The sequence below is a fragment of the Salmo salar genome, chromosome 01 (assembly GCF_965601325.2).
Source record: "Salmo salar chromosome 01, fSalSal1, whole genome shotgun sequence".
Lineage (NCBI taxonomy): Eukaryota > Metazoa > Chordata > Actinopteri > Salmoniformes > Salmonidae > Salmo > Salmo salar.
The window spans coordinates 136,622,795-136,642,659 of record NC_138291.1 but is presented as its reverse complement, the minus strand read 5'-3'; the positions used below and the strand labels follow the sequence as shown (position 1 = coordinate 136,642,659).

The 19,865-nt window shown below is 43.7% G+C and overlaps 1 protein-coding gene across 1 annotated transcript in view; it reads right to left on the bottom strand.

Annotated features, from left to right (window-relative positions):
• Positions 1-827, bottom strand: part of strbp (spermatid perinuclear RNA binding protein) — a 128,170-nt gene extending 127,343 nt beyond the window's left edge. The window contains exon 1 of the mRNA XM_014125805.3: positions 638-827. The gene's annotated coding sequence lies outside the window, so the exon portion shown is untranslated. The remainder of the gene's footprint in view (positions 1-637) is intronic.
• Positions 828-19,865: the final 19,038 nt, after the last annotated feature.

Below are 19,865 nucleotides of genomic sequence, written 5' to 3'. Positions count from 1 at the left end.
TTGCGTGTGCTTGTTTACTTTGTGGTAAGAGCTGCACTGTTTGCATTAGCCTACAGGCTATTGATTAAAACACCAACTTATTACGGAGACTTCATATACTGCCCTGTGGCATTTTTTTAGGGAAATGTATTTTCTGTAAGAAATGTATCTTATTCTTTCCAGGCCATTTGTGTCTTTTCTCTCCATCCAAATGGAGCATTCCTTTCTTTCAGCCTACCGTCTAATAAATAATTCAAGTATAGCAGCCTGCCTAGCTGCACCAATAAATAGGCTATTCTCACAATAGCAGGAGGAGTCAAACGATAGGATAGTATATAACAGCAAAGTTCAATCAGCATACTTTCATTCAAATGGCTCGGAGAGGGCTCAGAGATGGGATTATGAGGATGGGTAAACTATCAATAGCTTTTGATGCTTGACTGAGGATCACAGCAAGTCCCACTGTACGGTTACCTAACCTAATAGCCTATGCTGCCTGCGCTACTAGCGATGTCCTGTCTTTGGATGAGAATTCACTATGCCCGTTAGTAGCCTAACAAAAATCACAGCGACAGCAACAAACTGACAAATGATAGCACCATTTCGACAGCATGATCCACACAAAGGCAGCATAAAAGTGTTATTATAAATCAATTACCGTAATTGCCCGCTTAATTGTCCCCGATACGGTTACTTCCAGTCAAATGTGCGATTCCCTGGTTCTCGAGCGTCCTGTTCACTTCTTATAATTTAGAAAACGGCTTTGTTGACGTGCTAATGTGCGCTTTTCTTAATTGGAGGACTGGTGAAACTGCATTGCCCCCTCCGATTACCAGCTCACCCTATACTGTAGGAGCCGAACTGCTATACAGTGCAAATCATGAGAAGGCAACCTGACTAGTATATTACTGCTACGCTATGACGGAGAAGCCTGCAATGAGGTCAGGACAAAAGGGATGCTATAGTAGGCTAAGCTTGAATATATAAATAAGGAAACCTACTATGCTCCCACAGCAGCACTACATTTTGAGAAGTTGTTATTACATGTTATTAATCAGCGGAATGTTATATTTAATCTGTTAGCCTATACAACCAAACATTTCTCCCCCACACTTAAATACACACAAATAAACACATGCATGCACACACAAACACAAGAACACACACGCACACGCACACCCGCACACACACTTACACTCTCACACGCACAAACACAAACACAAGCAGACACCAACCAAAGTTAGCCTGTGCCCTGCTCTGAGAGTTGAACTGAATAGAGAGGACAAAAACAGAAAGGCTCTATGAATGCGTGTCTGAGAGAGATTTTCGGACTGTATATAAAAGCTGTTCTAGGAACCATTTCACAGCTGGGTGTGACTTCAGGCCCACATCAGTCATGCAGCACAGCACAGTGCTCTGGTCTGGTCTGGTCCCTTCTGTGGAACAGCATACCTAAGATATGCACACAATAGGCTACACACAAACACACACATTCCACACACACACACACACACACACACAGTATCCTTTCTCTTTGACAAAAACATACTTCACATGGACCTACAGTAAATAGCCTACAACAGGTAACCTGTGGTTCTATAACCAACAGTAACCCCCCTCACCTCTCTGCTGCTCCTCTACCCACCTCATAGTCACTTACTGTAGGCTGATCGTGCCCCAAAATGGCACCCTTTTCCCTATGTAGTGCACTACTTTTGACCAGGCCACATAGGCCCCTGATCAAAACGGAGCAGCGCATTAGGGAACATGGTTCCATAGAGACCCCAGCAGAGCCACAGTCAATGTCTGCTGTACCGTTGGCTGCTGAAGGTTTCATTTTAGATTGCATACGGGCTGCAGATGCTGCTCTCAGAGAACCAGGTCTCACTGACAAATAATGGTGTCACTGTCTATTCACTACTGTACACCTATTTCCTTTTCTGTGTTGTTTAAATGAAGGTACAGCGTATGCTTCCCAGCCATAGAGCTGTAGAGATTTTGTCAGCAGCAAATTTGGTCTGAATGAGAAGCATATTGTAAACGATCATCTTTCAAGAAAGGAAATAAAGACAGAGGACACAGCTGCGAATGAATATGACCTCTGTTCCTTACTGATAAAGACATAAGAGTGAAGTGATGCTCTGGAGCTTTTGTATCATTTCTGCCCGTAGTTCTGAAAGTTAGTGCTCACCAGCCAAAACAGGTCCCTGAAAATTGTGCACAAACGTGTCAAATGATATGTTACGTCGTGTAAAAATGGACAACATGTTACGAATTTGGAAGTGCTTAAGATTCCTGGCTGCATCATTAACAGTTATCTTGAAACCACGATGTTTTCTGCTCTCAAGAGCTCATCGTGTGCTTCTACTGTGTTTATAATGTTTCTAACGCACATATATACATGTTCATGTAGATGTTATTGTATGTCTTCGCAATACACGTCAGTCAGTATATTTAAATGTTGTATACCATGGACGTGGAAACTGGACATGCATGTTAATATGTAATGATATCTCCACTAGTTTCAATTCTTTCCTGACAAGGACAGAGGAGCCTGACCCAAAACTGTTCTCCCCATGGGAACATCTGTGCCAACCTGCCAAAATCAGCTCAGATCGGCTAGCTCTGTCCCTGAACCTGCCATCTGACACCTCTCAAAGGAGTGTTTTCTGGGGGGGAGGTGTCTTCAAGAGATCCAACACTACGCTCTGAGGGGATAAAACAGAGGAACTAGAGTCTTTCCGCTCCAGACAGTAAAGAATAACGATGAGAATATAGGCCAGATGCTCTTCCTAGTTATTCAAGCTAAACAAGACAACCTCTGTCCTCCCCTATCCTCTCCTGTCCTCTGCTTTCCTCTCCTTTTCTCTCCTGTCCTCTCCTCAGGCTGTGGTGTGTTCAGTGGTCCAAGTTGTCAGCACCCCACCAGATCAGGCCTGGCCCTGCTGTCCCCATGCTGAGTCTGGGCAGACAGACAGAGCCATGGAGCGAGATCAGACATGAGTGACAGCTGGACTGGACCCCACCCATTACCATCCCCACCACTCTCTGACGGTTGGTCACCTGGAAGTTAGTTAACACCCCCGAAGTAGGATTTGGGGTTTGATTCAGGGTGCTTGGCCAGTTACAGTTACCCTGCACAAAAGTAGTAGAGATTCAACTCTGAGTCATGCTACCAATGCCCACTGGCTTTTTGTCAATATACTACATTGTTTAGTCAGAGGTCAGACTAGGCTATGGAGAATCTCTGACTGAAAACCTCAAGCGTGATTGAAATACCCACTGTCCGCGTTTAATTTGAATGGAAGAGAGATGTATCTTTCCTGCATTACTTTCTTTACCCTCCTGCATTTGCAGTAACTGTGTGTGTTGTGACGCTACTTTGTCCTGTTCACCGGTGTTGGTGTATGGCTGGAGTAGTAGCAGCCAGTGGACAGGATTTCCACTAGATGCCCAAGCTGCAAAGTCAAAATTGTCTTTATTGTAAAAATGTATGGAACCAAAAATGTGCTTTTTCGTCTTATTTTAAGGTTAGGGTTAGGCATAAGATTAGCAGTGTGGTTGAGGTTAGTGTTAGGTTTCAAATCTGATTTTAAGAAGAGAAGTTGTAGAACTAGGCGGGGCTTACGACTTTGAAACTTGGCCAGATAGTGACGACCAGAGGACAGCGAGGTCATCCATCTCTCTCTCTCTCTCTCTCTCTCTCTCTGTAGTTCTGCAGCCCAGATCCTAACCTTAATCCTGTGGCCTCACAAACTCACACAGAGAGATCCGGAGAAGTGGGGGGGGGTTGGTGACATGCCACCTGGCTGTCCGGACACTGCCAGACCCACTGTGAGTGTGTGTATGTGTGTGTGCCAGGCCGACAGTCACCAGATGGCGGTGCCAGCGTGGCACGGGCATCAGGCGCAAGTGGCGGTTGGAGAAGTGAGAAAAAGATGACAGGGCAAGGGGGGAGGTAGGTTGGGTGCCTGCGGTCGATGCCAGTGTGTGTGTGTGTGTGTGTGTATGTGTGCAGACAGACAGGGTGGAGACAGACAAACATCAAGTGGGAATGGGGGAAGGACGGTGTGGCTGTAGACTGTGTGTGTTTGTAAAGGACCTCTTTGTTTTGTGCCGTGTTGGTCTTTATGAGGGAAGACATGGAAAAATATATTTCTGTCTGTGTTGCTAAAAGTGCAATGTTGAGAAAAAAACGATGTTTTATATTCTTGTTTTGAGGATCTTTATAGCAATCATTTCTAGCGGATTTTCTCTCAAACAATAGTAGTTGTTCACACTAGAGGTCGACCTATTATGATTTTTCAACGCCGATACCGATACCGATTATTGGAGGGCCAAAAACCCGATGCCGATTAATCGGCCGATTTTTACATTTTATTTATTTTTATTTATTTGTAATATTGACAATTACAACAATACTGAATGAACACTTATTTTAACTTAATATAATACATCAATAAAATCAATTTAGCCTCAAATAAATAATGAAACATGTTCAATTTGGTTTAAATAATGCAAAAACAAAGTGTTGGAGAAGAAAGTTAAAGTGCAATATGTGCCATGTAAGAAAGCTAACGTTTAAGTTCCTTGCTCAGAACATGAGAACATATGAAAGCTGGTGGTTCCTTTTAACATGAGTCTTCAATATTCCCAGGTAAGAAGTTTTAGGTTGTAGTTATTATAGGAATTATAGGACTATTTCTCTCTATACGATTTGTATTTCATATACCTTTGACTATAGGATGTTCTTATAGGCACTTTAGTATTGCCAGTGTAACAGTATAGCTTCCGCCCCTCTCCTCGCTCCTACCTGGGCTCGAACCAGGAACACATCGACAACAGCCACCCTCGAAGCAGCGTTACCCATGTAGAGCAAGGGGAACAACTACTCCAAGTCTCAGAGCGAGTGACGTTTGAAACGCTATTAGAGCGCACCCCGCTAACTAGCTAGCCATTTCACATCGGTTACACCAGCCTAATCTTGGGAGTTGATAGGCTTGAAGTCATAAACAGCGCAATGCTTGAAGCACAGCGAAGAGCTGCTGGCAAAACGCACTAAAGTGCTGTTTGAATGAATGCTTATGAGCCTGCTGGTGCCTACCACCACTCAGTCAGACTGCTCTATCAAATCATAGACTTAATTATAATATAATAAACACACAGAAATACAAGCCTTAGGTCATTAATATGGTCGAATCCAGAAACTATCATCTCGAAAACAAAAAGTTTTTCCTTTCAGTGAAATACGGAACCGTTCCGTATTTTATCTATCGAGTGGCATCCCTAAGTCTAAATATTCCTGTTACATTGCACAACCTTCAATGTTTTGTCATAATTATGGAAAATTCTGGCAAATTAGTTCGCAATGAGCCAGGCGGCCCAAACTGTTGCATATACCCTGACTCTGCGTGCAATGAACGGAAGAGAAGTGACACAATTTCACCTGGTTAATATTGCCTGCTAACCTGGATTTCTTTCAGCTAAATATGCAGGTTTAAAAAGATATACTTCTGTGTATTGATTTTAAGAAAGGCATTGATGTTTATGGTTAGGTACAGTCGTGCAACGACTGTGCTTTTTTCGCAAATGCGCTTTTGTTAAATCATCCCCCGTTTGGCGAAGTCGGCTGTCTTTGTTAGGAAGAAATAGTCTTCACACAGTTCGCAACGAGCCAGGCGGCCCAAACTGCTACATATACCCTGACTCTGTTGCAAGAGAAGTGACACATTTTCCCTAGTTAAAATAAATTCATGTTAGCAGGCAATATTCACTAAATATACAGGTTTAAAAATATATACTTGTGTATTGATTTTAAGAAAGGCATTGATGTTTATGGTTAGGTACACGTTGGAGCAACGTGTACCTAAGCGATTATATGCAACGCAGGACAGGCTAGATAAACTAGTAATATCATCAACCATGTGTAGTTAACTAGTGATTATGATTGATTGATTGATTGTTTTTTATAAGATAAGTTCAATGCTAGCTAGCAACTTACCTTGGCTTCTTACTGCGTTCGCGTAACAGGCAGGCTCCTCGTGGAGTGCAATGTAAAGCAGGTGGTTAGAGCGTTGGACTAGTTAACCGTAAGGTTGCAAGATTGAATCCCCGAGCTGACAAGGTAAAAATCTGTCGTTCTGCCCCTGAACAAGGCAGTTAACCCACTGTTCCAAGGCCATCATTGAAAATAAGAATGTGTTCTTAACTGACTTGCCTAGTTAAATAAACAATCGGAAATCGTCAAAAAATACAGATTTCCCATTGTTATGAAAACTTGAAATCGGCTGTAATTAATCGGCCATTACGATTAATCAGTCGACCTCTAGTACACACACACACACACACACACACACACACACACACACACACACACACACACACACACACACAATCACCCTAATCCAGGGTACCCAACTGGCGGCCCGCGGGTTTTATTTGGCCCCCCTAATTTTCTGAGCAAGTTATTTTTTATTTTCATAGTTGGACATAAAAGACTGTAAAAACAGCAGGAAATCAGCTCCGAGTGGTTTTCATTTTGGAAATCTGTTCCCAAACATTCCCACGCATAATAGAGATAGACGTGATCGTATACAAATGGAAGAAAGATCTGAAATGATTACTGTCTGTCACACACAGATGTTAACTACAGTCTTGACATCTATCACTTTCTGACTCCACAGACATGTCCATTACCACAGTACAGTACAGTATCATTCTAATGGGGGAAAAAAATGGGCCTTGGCAATCTGATATAGATAACAGTTAGCTATCCACACAGATCGGCTCTATTTACCTGACAGAGTGGAACCATTTTATGGCTGATAAAATGCTATCACCACTATCTATCTCCACATCACTTACAGTAAAAGGAAACAGTAAATTACCTTTGACGAAAAACAGACAAAAACACGATGATGTAAAGCAGTGAAATCAACACTTCATTTTTTTTATCATGTTTTTATTGGAGTTACTTACAACAGTTATTACAAGCGTAAAGGAGAAGACTGTGTGTGTGTTACTAAAATCCTAGAATCACTCGTAATGGAATTATTTTTCCCAGGTGCCAAATGCGTTCTAATAGACAGACTGTGTGAGCTGTGCTGTTTTGCACCACTGGTTTGTCGGACTCTCCGAGTACGTCGGCCTACTTTGAAAGACTAGCCAAAACTCCAAGAGGAACGTACTACTCTGATGTGGTAGTAGCTGAATCTGGTACGAGACAGAGAGGGAGAGAGCGGAGCGAAGGAGGGTTAGGGAAGGAGAGAGAAAGAGGGAGAGGGAGAGAGAGAGAGAGAGAGAGAGAGAGAGAGAGAGAGAGAGAGAGAGAGAGAGAGAGAGAGAGAAAGAGCGAGGGAGAGAGAAGAGAGATAGTCAAAAAGAATTTGTGTGTCATCTTTTGATCTCCATCTGCTAATTCAGGACATAGCTTAAACCAGAGAGGCGTGGATCAGAGCCTTTTGATTGGAGAGTTGATATGACCTTGAACCCCATTGGTTACCCCATCAATCCCCCTCTTCTATCGTCCCCTGTCCTATTTTTTCTGAAACATTTGGTCCTTTCATCTTCTACATCTCCTCCTGCCTATCACTTCTTCCATCTCCTTTTCTCCCTCCCTCCCTCCCTCTCCCTCTCTTTCTCTAACCCCCCCCTAGAGACTCTCTCTGCTCCTCTATCCTCCATCACTTCAAAGCAACACACTACTAGAAAGCGCAAGAGAATAGAGGAGTGCAAAGGCTTGGAACACGTCAATACTATAGCAGAGACTGGGAATTCTGGGAAACCAGGATGTGATGTTGTGATGTTGTGATGTACAAAAGGTGACCTAAGTAGTACAGGAACATCATAAAGGTGACCTCACTAGTATGGTATAGATTTAGACCACAGGGAACATTGTCCATCCGTCAGCTCAAAGTACGAGGACATAGCGCTAAATGATTTATACTGAATAAAAATATAAACACATGAAACAATTCCTAAGGTTCAAACTGAGTTACAGTTCATCTAAGGAAATCAGTCAATTGAAACAAATTCATTAGGCCCTAATCTATGTATTTCACATGACTGGGCAGGGGCGCTGCCATGGCTGGGCCTGGGAGGGCATAGGCCCACCCACTTGGGAGCCAGGCCCACCTGCTGGGGAGCCAGGCCCAGCCAACCAGAATGAGTTTTTCCCACAAAAGGGCTTTATTACAGACAGAAATACTCCTCAGTTTCATCAGCTGTCCGGGTGGCTGGTCTCAGACGATCCCGCAGGTGAAGAAGCCGGATATGGAGGTCCTGGGCTGGCGTGGTTACACGTGATCTGCGGTTGTGAGGCTGGTTAAACGTACTGCCAAATTCTCGAAAACGACATTGCAGGCGGATTATGATACAAAAATGAACATTCAATTCAACATCTGTGGCACTGTGTTGTCATCTGTGGCATTGTCCCCAGCACAAGGTGCACCTGTGTAATGATCATGCTGTTTAATCAGATTCTTGATATGCCACACCTGTCAAGTGGAAGGATTATCGTGGCAAAGGAGATATGCTCACTAACAGGGATGTAAACAAATTTGTGCACACAATTGGAGAGAAATAAGCTTTTTGTGCGTATGGAACATTTCTGGGATCTTATTTCAGCTCATGAAACATGGGACCAACACTTTACATTTTGCGTTTATATTTTTGTACAGTGTTTATAAACTTCAACCATATGAAAAAACGAAATACCGTGTTAATAGCTCCTCCATGTTTGAAAAGTCTCCAGTTAAAGGTTTCTGGTGGTAGTGTAAAGGTGGAAGGCAGAGTAACTTCATCAAAGCAGACTTTTGTCCATGTTTAAAAAGTATAAGATGCAGGTTTCTGGTGGTACTGTAGGTAAGTGGAAGACTGAGACAGAGTGTGTCTCCTCAAAGCAGACCTAGGTCGAATTCGTATTTCAAATATTTGAAACACCAGAGGTGCGCTTCATTTAGCTTGTCAGGCACAATGGATCCAACAAAATATTCCAAGATGTGCAACCTCCTCATACCATACAAGCTAAACCAAGCGCACCTCAAAGTGCTTCCTATTTCAAATATTTGAAATACGTATTCGTCTCAACAGGTCTGCCCACCTCACAGGCTGATGAGGAATTTAGAGGTGAGCTAGAGTGCTTCCGAATTGGCACCTCATTCCCAATATAGTGCACTACTTTATTACTAGCCTATAGGCACTGGTCAAAAGTAGAACACTACAGAGAATAGGGGCCATTTCAGACGCAGCCTGGCTAGACTGTGGTCTACTGTTATGGCACTGGGTTCGAGCTAGAAGACTCTTTCTAGCATTTGTCTTTAGATGAAGCGCCGGTAGATGTACTGTAGTAAGTAGATACTAGTGGGTTCTGCTGTAGAGGTGTGGTGAAAACAATCATCAATGTGTGAAGAAACACCATGGTGAGTTTAGGAGCTGTGCCCCTGGATGAGTCATGGCTATTATCCCAGAGACAGATGCAGCAGGCAGTCAGTGTGCGTGTGCGCTGTGTGTGTGTGTGTGCGCGTGCGTGTTTGTGTACAGAACACAAAGCCATTGTAAAGCCCTCCATCTGTGAGCCACCACCTCCTGCTTATAACCCCGTCCTCCATATTAACAAAGGAGATAATGAGAACAGAACACACAATATGATGTTGACAAAGTGGGGATGATGATGATAATAATTATGATGGTGGTGATGATAATGATGATGATGGTGGTGGTGGTGGTGGTGGTGGTGGTGATGATGATGGTGATGATAATGAGGATGATGGTGGTGGTGGTGGTGATGATGATGGTGGTGGTGATCATGATGATGATAATGGTGGCGGTAATGATGGTGATTATAAAAAATGTAATATAATACTGTAGCCTATGTAAAATCCACACAATTGTATTGTATTTAGGCAGATATGCTAAACTATACAAAAGTATGTGGACACCCTTTCAAATTAGTGGATTTGGCTATTTTAACCACACTCATTGCTTACAGATGTATAAAATCGAGCACACAGCTATCCAATCTCCACAGACCAACATTGGCAGTAGAATGGCCTTACCGAATAGCTCAATGACTTTCAACGTGGCAACGTCATAGTTCGTCAAATTTCTGCCCTTCTAGAGCTGCCCCGGTCAACTGTAAGTGCTCTAATGGTGAAGTGGAAACGTCTAGGACCAACAACGGCTCAGCTGCTGAAGCACATAGCGCGTAAAAATCGTCTGTCCTCGGTTGCAACACTCACTACCGAGTTCCAAACTGCTTCTGGAAGCAACGTCAGCACAACAACTGTTCGTCGGGAGCTTCATGAAATGGGTTCCATGGCCAGGCAGCCTAAGATCACCATGCGCAATGCCAAGCATTGGCTGGAGTGGTGTAAAGCTCGCTGCCATTGAACTCTGGAGCAGTGGAAACACGTTATCTGGAGTGATGAATCACACTTCACCATCTGGCAGTCCGACAGACAAATCTGGGTTTGGCGGATGCCAGGAGAACACTACCTGTCCCAATGTATAGTGCCAACTAAAAGGTTTGGTGAAGGAGGAAAACTGGTCTGGGGTGTTTTTCATGGTTTGGCTAGGCCCCTTAGGTCCAAGTGAAAAGAAATCTTAATGCTACACCATACAATGATATTCTAGACGATTCTGTCCTTCCAACTTTGTGGCAACAGTTTGGGGAAGGCCCTTTCCTGTTTCAGCATGACAATTCTGCCGGGCACAAAGCGAGGCTATACAGAAAGGTTTGTTAAGATCGGTGTGGAAGAACTTGACTGGCCTGCACAGAGACTTGACCTCAACCCCATCAAACACATTTGGGATTAATTGGAACGCCGACTGCGAGCCAAGCCTAATCGCCCAACATCATTGCTCGACCTCACTAATGTTCTTTCGGCTGAATGGAAGCAAGTGCCCGCAGCAATGTTACAATATCTAGTGGAAAGGCTTCTCAGAAGAGTGGATGCTGTTATAGCAGCAAAAGGGAGACCGTCTGCGTCTTTCTTTTTCCCAACGCAGTTAAGCCAAAGCCTGTTATTCAGAGAGGCATTCTACAGCGCTCTGAGCGCTCTCCAAGTCCAGAAGTGAATATCACGTAGCGCGAAATTTCATTCACTGATTAATAACATTTGCCCTTGTATTTCAAGATTGAAAAATCGAATAACATAATGTCGTAGACAGAGCTAGCTATAAACGTCCTTTAACGCTCAAAGACAGCTGTAGCACAGCGTAATTGACTGAATGATTAGCTAATAAATATTTTAGAAATAATGAATAATATGCATATGCTTTTACCTGATAATAAACTACTAATGATAATATAACAACTTCAAATACTGAGCTAGTAATGTAGCCTAGGTAAACTTAGCTGATCTTCAATTGAGGGAATTCAGCAGTTCTGAGACATTTTTACAACTCATTGAAAATAAATACATAGGCAAATGTTACCAAACATGATAATAATAGGCCTGCATTACGGTAGGCAGCTAATTGTTCAATTACACTTTCCATCTTTATCTTGGAAGGCCATTGTTTGATCGCCTGTGAGTGAGACAACGCTAGCTAGCCGAAGGGAGCGTAGTAGAACGCCCCTCTGGATAACGAGGCGTGGTTTCGAATGAACTGCGTTGGGGAAAAAGACAGACGCGGACCATCTCCGTACTAAATGCCCATGATTTTGGAATGAGATGTTCGACGAGCAGGTGTCCACATACTTTTGGTCATGTAGTGCCCACGATATATATTAAAAGGGGAATGTTTAGGCCTGTGCAGTGTACTCTCCTTGCAGCAGTCCATCGGAGTGAGAGGCAAATGGATTTAGGCACACACTGAGAACGAAGGACCGAGAGAATCAAATATGCCCTCACGATTTCAAGGTAAAAACAATCGTATTATCTGTGTCCCAATCCATCTAGGCTTTGAATCGCTCTGACTAACCTTGAAGGTTAGGTTAGGTGTGCACAAAAAAACACTTGATCTTATCTGTCTTTCCTTATTCCATATCCCAGTGCTTAAGAGTTCACAGGCGGTTGGTGGCACCTTAATTGGGGAGGACGGGCTCGTGGTAATGGCTGGAGACGGAATCAATGGAATGGTATCAGATCCATCAAACACGTGGTTTCCATGCCATTCCAGCCGTTGTTATGAGCCTTCCTCCCCTAAGCAGCCTCCACTGATAGAGTTGTACTAATATATTCTAAGCACGCTCAGAATAAAGTAATTCCTCAGTGAAAAGCATGATATTACCACCAAGAATGGAATGGAAATAGTATTCCTACCATAAAGATGTTGCACTGATTTTACATCATGACATGCAGAGACATTGCTCACATTACGCCGGCTGTATTATTGTGAACTGTATTTCAAGCCTATGTGTGCATTATGAAAACGTATGACCATTGTTGGGCAAAAAGGAGTGCATTTATTCATTTACATTTGAATCATAGTCAACAAACACTTATTTGAGATTCCATACGCAGACAAAAGGGGGGGGGGGGGGGGTTATGGGTCCCTGGGGACCTACTGTAGTAAGAGCCTTTATCTAATCACAGAGTGTTTTGCGACCCACGTCGTTTCTGAAAGACAAAGAATAATATAATACAAAAACAGACAACGAATACATACTATGAAAAACTAGGCTGAGATATAAAATGAAGTGCTGTATTGTAGCCAAAATAGCAGGAAGAACTATAACGATTTATTGCATACAGCGAATTAAGATATGATTTTCTTAATCAAGGCTAAGTATTTTATATCTCATTTACTGGCTGTCGGATTGATTGTAGCGAATGCTGAGCCAGGTTGGGATCTTTATAAACTTGGCACAGAGCATCAGAGCGGTTGGTTTTGCCTTTCCTTGCATAAAAGCTCCCAAAAGCTACTGTATTATTGAATGGTGTTTGCAATTAATGTTGTACCACAACCTAAAAACACAAAGTATCTGGAAAGTCCCCAAGTGAAGTGAGTTACAGGAGCCAATATCTCAGGGGCACAGAGGTTTCAGGAAGTGAGAAAATGAAAGAGTGGGAAATTATAGTAGTTTGAAATAAAACACTTTGAGTCTTGCTCTTTAGTTACAGGTTTTATTGGGGAATTCTATGCAGGATACGCCCCTAACTTAGAGAAAGCATGTGGTGACAGAGAGGTGAGAGAGGAGCCTGTCACTGTGCTGGAGCTCTATGGAGGAATTCAACAGTGTGTGTGCTATACGTATGTACAAACATAACTATGTTTACTAAGTGGATCGTTAACCACATTGCTGTGTGCGTGCGTGTGCATGCGTGCCTGCCTACATGCATGTGTATGTGCTTGTGTGTGTTAGTGTCTATGCATAGTGTGTGTGAAGGGTAATAAGGGAATTAAGAAGAGAGGAAATTATTCCAGAATGAGGGACACCTTTCATCCAATATTCTATGCATGTAACCTACAACATCCTCTTTCTTTCTTTCTCTCTCTCTCTCTCTCTCTCTCTCTCTTTCTCTCTCTCTCTCTCTCTCTCTCTCTCTCTCTCTCTCTCTCTCTCTCTCTCTCTCTCTCTCTCTCTCTCTCTCTCCCCCCTGCATGGCCCCTAATCTCCCTACCCCCTAATACCTAACCCTTCTCTCCCTCCTTTCCCTCCCCTCCTACCTTCCCCACCTCTTGGCTCAGCTCTCTAATGAGGGCTCAGGCCCTAGATCCACCACAATTTGATGAAAATCAGGCAGAGATATTTACATCGGCAAGATAATCCACTTTTAATGCGGCCAGGCTCTTAATTGGCTTGCTTTATTTATGTGACTTGGTTGCGTGCTCTTGGTTTAAACGCGTTAATTGCCTTCTGCATTTAGAAAGGCATGTTGCTCTCCACATGGGCTGCATGCACCGCGTTATTAGAGAGAAAGAGAGGGAGGGAGGAAGAAACAAAGGTGTTTTCCTAACTCCACCACACACATGTCCATTGAATCATCAGCAGCCTGTAAAGGCAGGCAAACCGACAGACACACACATACTGTACTGTACACACTGGCTCTCATTTGGTGTTGGTTTTGGCTGTCATTGTGTATCCCTCCACCCCCAGAGTCAAGCTAGTATTTACAGCTCATTCCTCATCACAGATGTGAGTATGATTTCCATTCAAATAGCTTTCTCCAAATGGCTTTAGTATCTCTCTCTCTCTCTCTCTCTCTCTCTCTCTCTCTCTCTCTCTCTCTCTCCTCCTCTCCCCACCCCTCATTCTCCTCCCCCATTAAGAGGCCTGTGTCACTGAATAGAGGAGAGAAGATGAGAGGAGATGAGAACAAAACAAATGCTCATAAATCCTTGGCCCAAGGCTGAGGAGGGGTTATGACTGGGAGTATGAGAAATGTAGAGCCTTCCTCATCGCGCCATTCCTAAAAAAGATTATGAGAGGAGGGTGAGGAGATGGAGAGGGAGAGGAGAGGGTGAAGAGAGGCGAGGGGAGGGGGGCGTCTATTCCTTCAGCTCTAGCTCAGGGGTAAATAGAGACCTTTTGTGTCATGATTGGGGCACATTCCCCAAATGCTTTCACCCCTCGGGTTAGATGGAGAACAACCCCTCCCTCCTCTCCATCCTCCCCTTTTTCTCTCCACCAAGCCCCATTAATTACACTAATCCTGGTGCCCAAAAGAGGCAGGATGAGGTCTAAACTTAGTCCCTCTCCAGACCCACAGTCTGGCCACCAGACTGTCTGGCCACTGGGTCAAGCGAGGTCATTGGTTATGCCTAGTCATCTACAGACTCCACTCCACTTACTGTCAGCCATTCGTATGTGAGTGTGAATGTGCTGTTACTGCACAACCAACTAGGCTGCGTGGCTAATAACCATCTCAGGGCATGCAAGTGACAGACATGAGAATGTCAAGGTCTGGTGTGGTTGGTAGCTACAGAAAATGATAGACAGATATGAGAACGAGAGAGAGAGATAGAGAGAGAATGACAAAGAGAGAGAGGGGGAGAACGAAGAGAGAGAGAGAGAAAGTAACAATGTACTGAGCAAATGTCAAATTGATCTGGCTAAAAATACTTGAATCAGTTTTAGAACCCATTGCCCTTTATGGTTGTGAGGTCTGGGGTCAAACACCAAAAATATCCTCAGTGTACAACGTAAAAAAACATATAATGCATGCAAAGCAGAATTAGGCCGATACCCGCCAATTGTCAGAATCCAGAAAAGAGCCGTTAAATTCTACAACCACCTAAAAGGAAGTGATTCCCAAACCTTCCATAACAAAGCCATCACCTATAGAGAGATGAAACTGGAGAAGAGCCCCCTAAGCAAGCTGATCCTGGGGCCCTGTTCACAAACACAAACAGACCCCACAGAGCCCCAGGACAGCAACACAATTAGACCCAAACAAATCATGAGAAAACAAAAAGATAATTACTTGACACATTGGAAAGGATTTACAAAAAAACGGAGCAAACTAGAATGCTATTTGGCCCTAAACAGTACACAATGGCAGAGTACCTGACCACTGTGACTTACCCAAACTCAAGGAAAGCTTTGACTATGTACAGACTCAGTGAGCATAGCCTTGCTATTGAGAAAGGCTGCTGAAGGCAGACCCGGCTCTCAAGTGAAGACAGGCTATGTGCACACTGCCCACAAAATTAGGTAGAAACTGAGCTGCACTTCTTAACCTCCTGCCAAATGTATGACCATATTAGAGACACGTTTCCCTCAGATTACAGACCCACAAAGAATTTGAAAAACAAAACCAATTTTGATTAACTCCCATATCTATTGGGTGAAATACCACAGTGTGCCATCACAGCAGCAAGATTTGTGACCTGTTGCCATAATAAAATGGCAACCAGTGAAGAACAAACACCATTGTAAATACAATCCATGTTTATGTTTATTTATCTTCCCTTTTGTACTGTAACTATTTGCACATAATATGGCATTTGAAATGTCTTTATTGTTTTGGAACTTTTGTGAGTGTAATGTTTACCGTTTCAATTTTATAGTTTTTTTCACTTTTGTTTATTATCTACTTCACTTGCTTTGGCAATGGTAACATATGTTTCCCATACCTATACAGCCCCGAAAAGAGAGAGAGAGGATGAAGAGAGAGACCAAGAAAGATAGAGAATGACAGACAGATAGGAGAGAGAGATTTTGACAGATAAACATGCCATATTGTGGGGTTGAGTCCCAACGCATCTCTGATTGACAGAGTCCCGGCGCGCTGCGTTCAAACCTGCTGATAGTTTTATACAGTCACACACCCAAATCTGGCAACTCATCAGATCGTCCTTCTTTCTCTCCTTCTTTCTCCCTCTCTCTTTCTCTCCCTCTCTCTCTCTCTCCATCTCTCTGGGCTCCCAAGTGGCGCAGCGGTCTAAGGCACTGCATCTCAGTGCTAGAGGTGTCACTACAGTCCCTGGTTTGATTCCAGGCTGTATCACAACCGGCTGTGACTGGGAGTGCCATAGGGCAGCGCACAATTGGCCCAGCGTCGTCCAGGTTAGGGTTTGGCCGGGGTAGGTCGTAAAAGTAAATAAGAATTTGTTCTTAACTGACCTGTGCCTAGTTAAATAATGGTGAAAATAAATAAATAAAACTCTCACATTTTTATATCCTCGGTACCCTCTTTTTTTCCACTCTTTGCTGTTTTCTCTCCTCGTCTCCCCCTCTCTCTCTCCCTCCCCATTCTCTCTCCCTCACTGACTTTCATTTCACTCTTTACCTCCTCTTCACCCTCATTGCTTTTCTCTCCAAATGTTCTCAGACTTTCAGGCTTTCTTCTCTTTCTCTTTTGCTCTCTCCTTTCTCGTCTCTCTCTTCTCTCTCTCCTCTCTCTTTCTTCACAAGCTGCCAGCTGGTCTGTTAGAACGTCATAGAGACCCGTGAAGACCAACTGATCTCAAGAAATTCACTCTAATATTGTGAAACGTGTCTTACACGTTACACAGCGCCATTACTGCTGGAGAGAGAGAGAGAGAGAGAGAAAGAGAGAGAGAGAGAGAGAGAGAGAGAGAGAGAGAGAGAGAGAGAGAGAGAGAGAGAGAGAGAGAGAGAGAGAGAGAGACACACAGGGGGTGTAATAAACCCTCTATGAGCTGACAAGCTGTCAGAAGGAGAAGGAAGAGAGGAAAGCGGTAGAGAGCAGCTTGTCTCACATAGATCTGTGCTTTGGAACACTAACTAACTAAATATGAAGCACATGAAAAGTGTACGTTTTAATCAGGTGTTTGTAGCTAGCACAGTCCACATAAATACTGAATATACAGGCAAGCATACCTACTGAACGGCAGATACACACACACACACACAAATGAGGGAGCAGAGGTCATAGAATGTACCCACGTAAACATAGCAGTAAATGGAGCAGAAGAATGGAGAGAATCCTCACCAAGAGAGAGAGGAGTGTCTCAAAGTCATTTCCTCATCTTACACTGTAGAGAAGGTCAAAGCTGCCCATATTTTGCTAGACTTTTACTGCTATTCCCACTGCAAAGTAAAATTACTGCGCTCACCACGCATGTGCGCACGCACGCACGCACGCACGCACGCACGCACACACACACACACGCATGCACGCACACTCAGCACCCTGTCTGTCTAAATAAATTCCTAACTGAACTCACAGCTGAGGGATCCATATAGTCCCTAATGGCCTTTGTATGTCAACACACAAAAGCAATGGGTCTGTCCCAAATGGCACCCTATGCTCTATGTAGTGCACTACTTTAGACCAGGGCCCATAGGGCGTGCACTACAGTGTATATGGAATGGGGTGCCATTTTGTACGCAGCCAATGTCACATTCATTAATTAACACCCAACGTGACTGTAGAGTTACATGTAGGATTATATTTCCCTAAGTGTAATTAATCTCTCTCGGCGACCAGCCTTGTTCCATTTTTCCCCCACTAGTGTTCTGTTCTGTATCTGGGTATTAGCTTCGGTATCTGCCTCATATGTAGGGTAGTTTTGTTTTGTGTGACATTGATCAACGGTGCATGGGTGCTAAAGATGTTGTACAGGGAGGGAGGTAAACATATTGGGTGTTTTCTTCAGGTCCGTGAAAAAGCCGTGAGGAACCTGGACAAAGACAAGAATGCATTATGGGGAATGTGGTGAAAGTACATATAGTCTCTGCCTGTAAATCCAATTGAAGCTGACACCGTCTTCATCTGAAGAATGCCTTGACACAAATGTTCAGTTTTTATTGAGATATGGCCCGACTCTGATTAACCATCATGGGAACACACGTGATGGACTGTTAGTGAGCCGACAAGCTGAAACAGTGAAACGTAACAGAACACGTACGAATGTAAAGTGCTTGATTGTTCAAGCTCCTGTTCAATATATATCTTTTTTTAACTCGTTAGAGGTCGCAGGGGAGGGACATTGGATCTTCTCCACCAATGATACGGCAAATAGAAAAAGAGCTAGAGATAGACCAGCCAATCCCCTGAGAGAAAAACAAAACATTGGATTTAGTAATGAGGCTGACAACAATCTTTGACAAGCGATATTCAGTTATGCTGTGTACTGTGTGAACGACACTTTGAGATCTATTACACTGGCTCAAAGACAAAGGCGGCGAGAGAGAGACATGTCAGAGGGAGGGGGGAAAAAAGGTGATCTGATGTGGTGCAGGATATACGTGGGTAGCTTACATACCGGTAGGTATCCACAGTGGTAACCGTAACCATAGCGGGATGGTTGCGTCAGTATGGGACCAGAACCCCCTGCAGCATCACGGCCATGCTACGCTGTCACACAAACACAAACCTAATGAGACGCTGATCCTGGAGAGCACACACACACACACGCATGCACACACACACCTTTCTGGGTTATAGGCTTATTTCAGCAGCAGGCTACTGATTACATTACATCTAAAATGCACAGGTTGAGATGAGGTCTGTGCTGTCTTTTCTCCAATACTGCAGAGCACTGTGTGTGTGTATATGTGTGTGTGTGTGTGTGTGTGTGTGTGTGTGGTGTGTGTGTGTGTGTGTGTGTGTGTGTGTGTGTGTGTGTGTGTGTGTGTGTGTGTGTGTGTGTGTGTGTGTCTAACAGGTTGAGATGAGGTCTGTGCTCTCTATTCCCCCAATACTGCAGAGTGCTGCTGAGTGCCCTGGCACAAGGTGCACTCTTATAATTGTCTAGATGAATATCCTGCTGTTTGTATGGATCCTCTGAAAAAGAGGAAAACATCGCCTGTGACAGTGAGAATATCCACTCTAAGCAGACAATGGCAGTACATCTCAAGATGGCGGAATATTGTCCTCGCTTCAATTCGCTCCTCTATTCACGCGCCTTGGTTGGGGAGCGAGGTAGATAAAATAAAATAAATTCTGTGACACATTATTCAACAGTGAGCATTTCAGGGCATTGTTGTATTATTGAATAAGGTTAGGTGAAATATTAGCGTAAAGGGTTATGTTTAGGTTCAGGAGAAGGGTTATCTAGCATGCTAAGTAGTTGCAAAGTAACTCAAAAGTAGTAAGTAGTTGAAAAGTTGCTAATTAGCTAAAATGCTAAAGTTGTCCGTGATGACATTTGAACTCAAAACCTTTGGGTTGCTAGACGTTTCGCATGATACGCCCGACCAACCACCCTACTTTCGTCTCTGCCTTAGGTAACCATACCAAACGTAACATATCATACTCATTTGAGTCTCCCGGATTTACGCTTACTATGTTACGTCTAGTCTATGAGACCAGGCTGAATATAGGGGTAGCTAGTTGGGTGCCAGCAGTGTGACAGTCTAACTGATGATTATCTAGACAGACAGAGCCAGGTGGGAGAGGAGGAAGGGGATTGTGTGTCTGCCAAGGTGAGACGGCCAGGTGATAAGTGGACGACACTGAGTGTGTGTTCTGTTTCTGCCTCCCTCCCTCACTTGTCTTGCCCCTTAATGAACCAAACTCAGCCCTTGA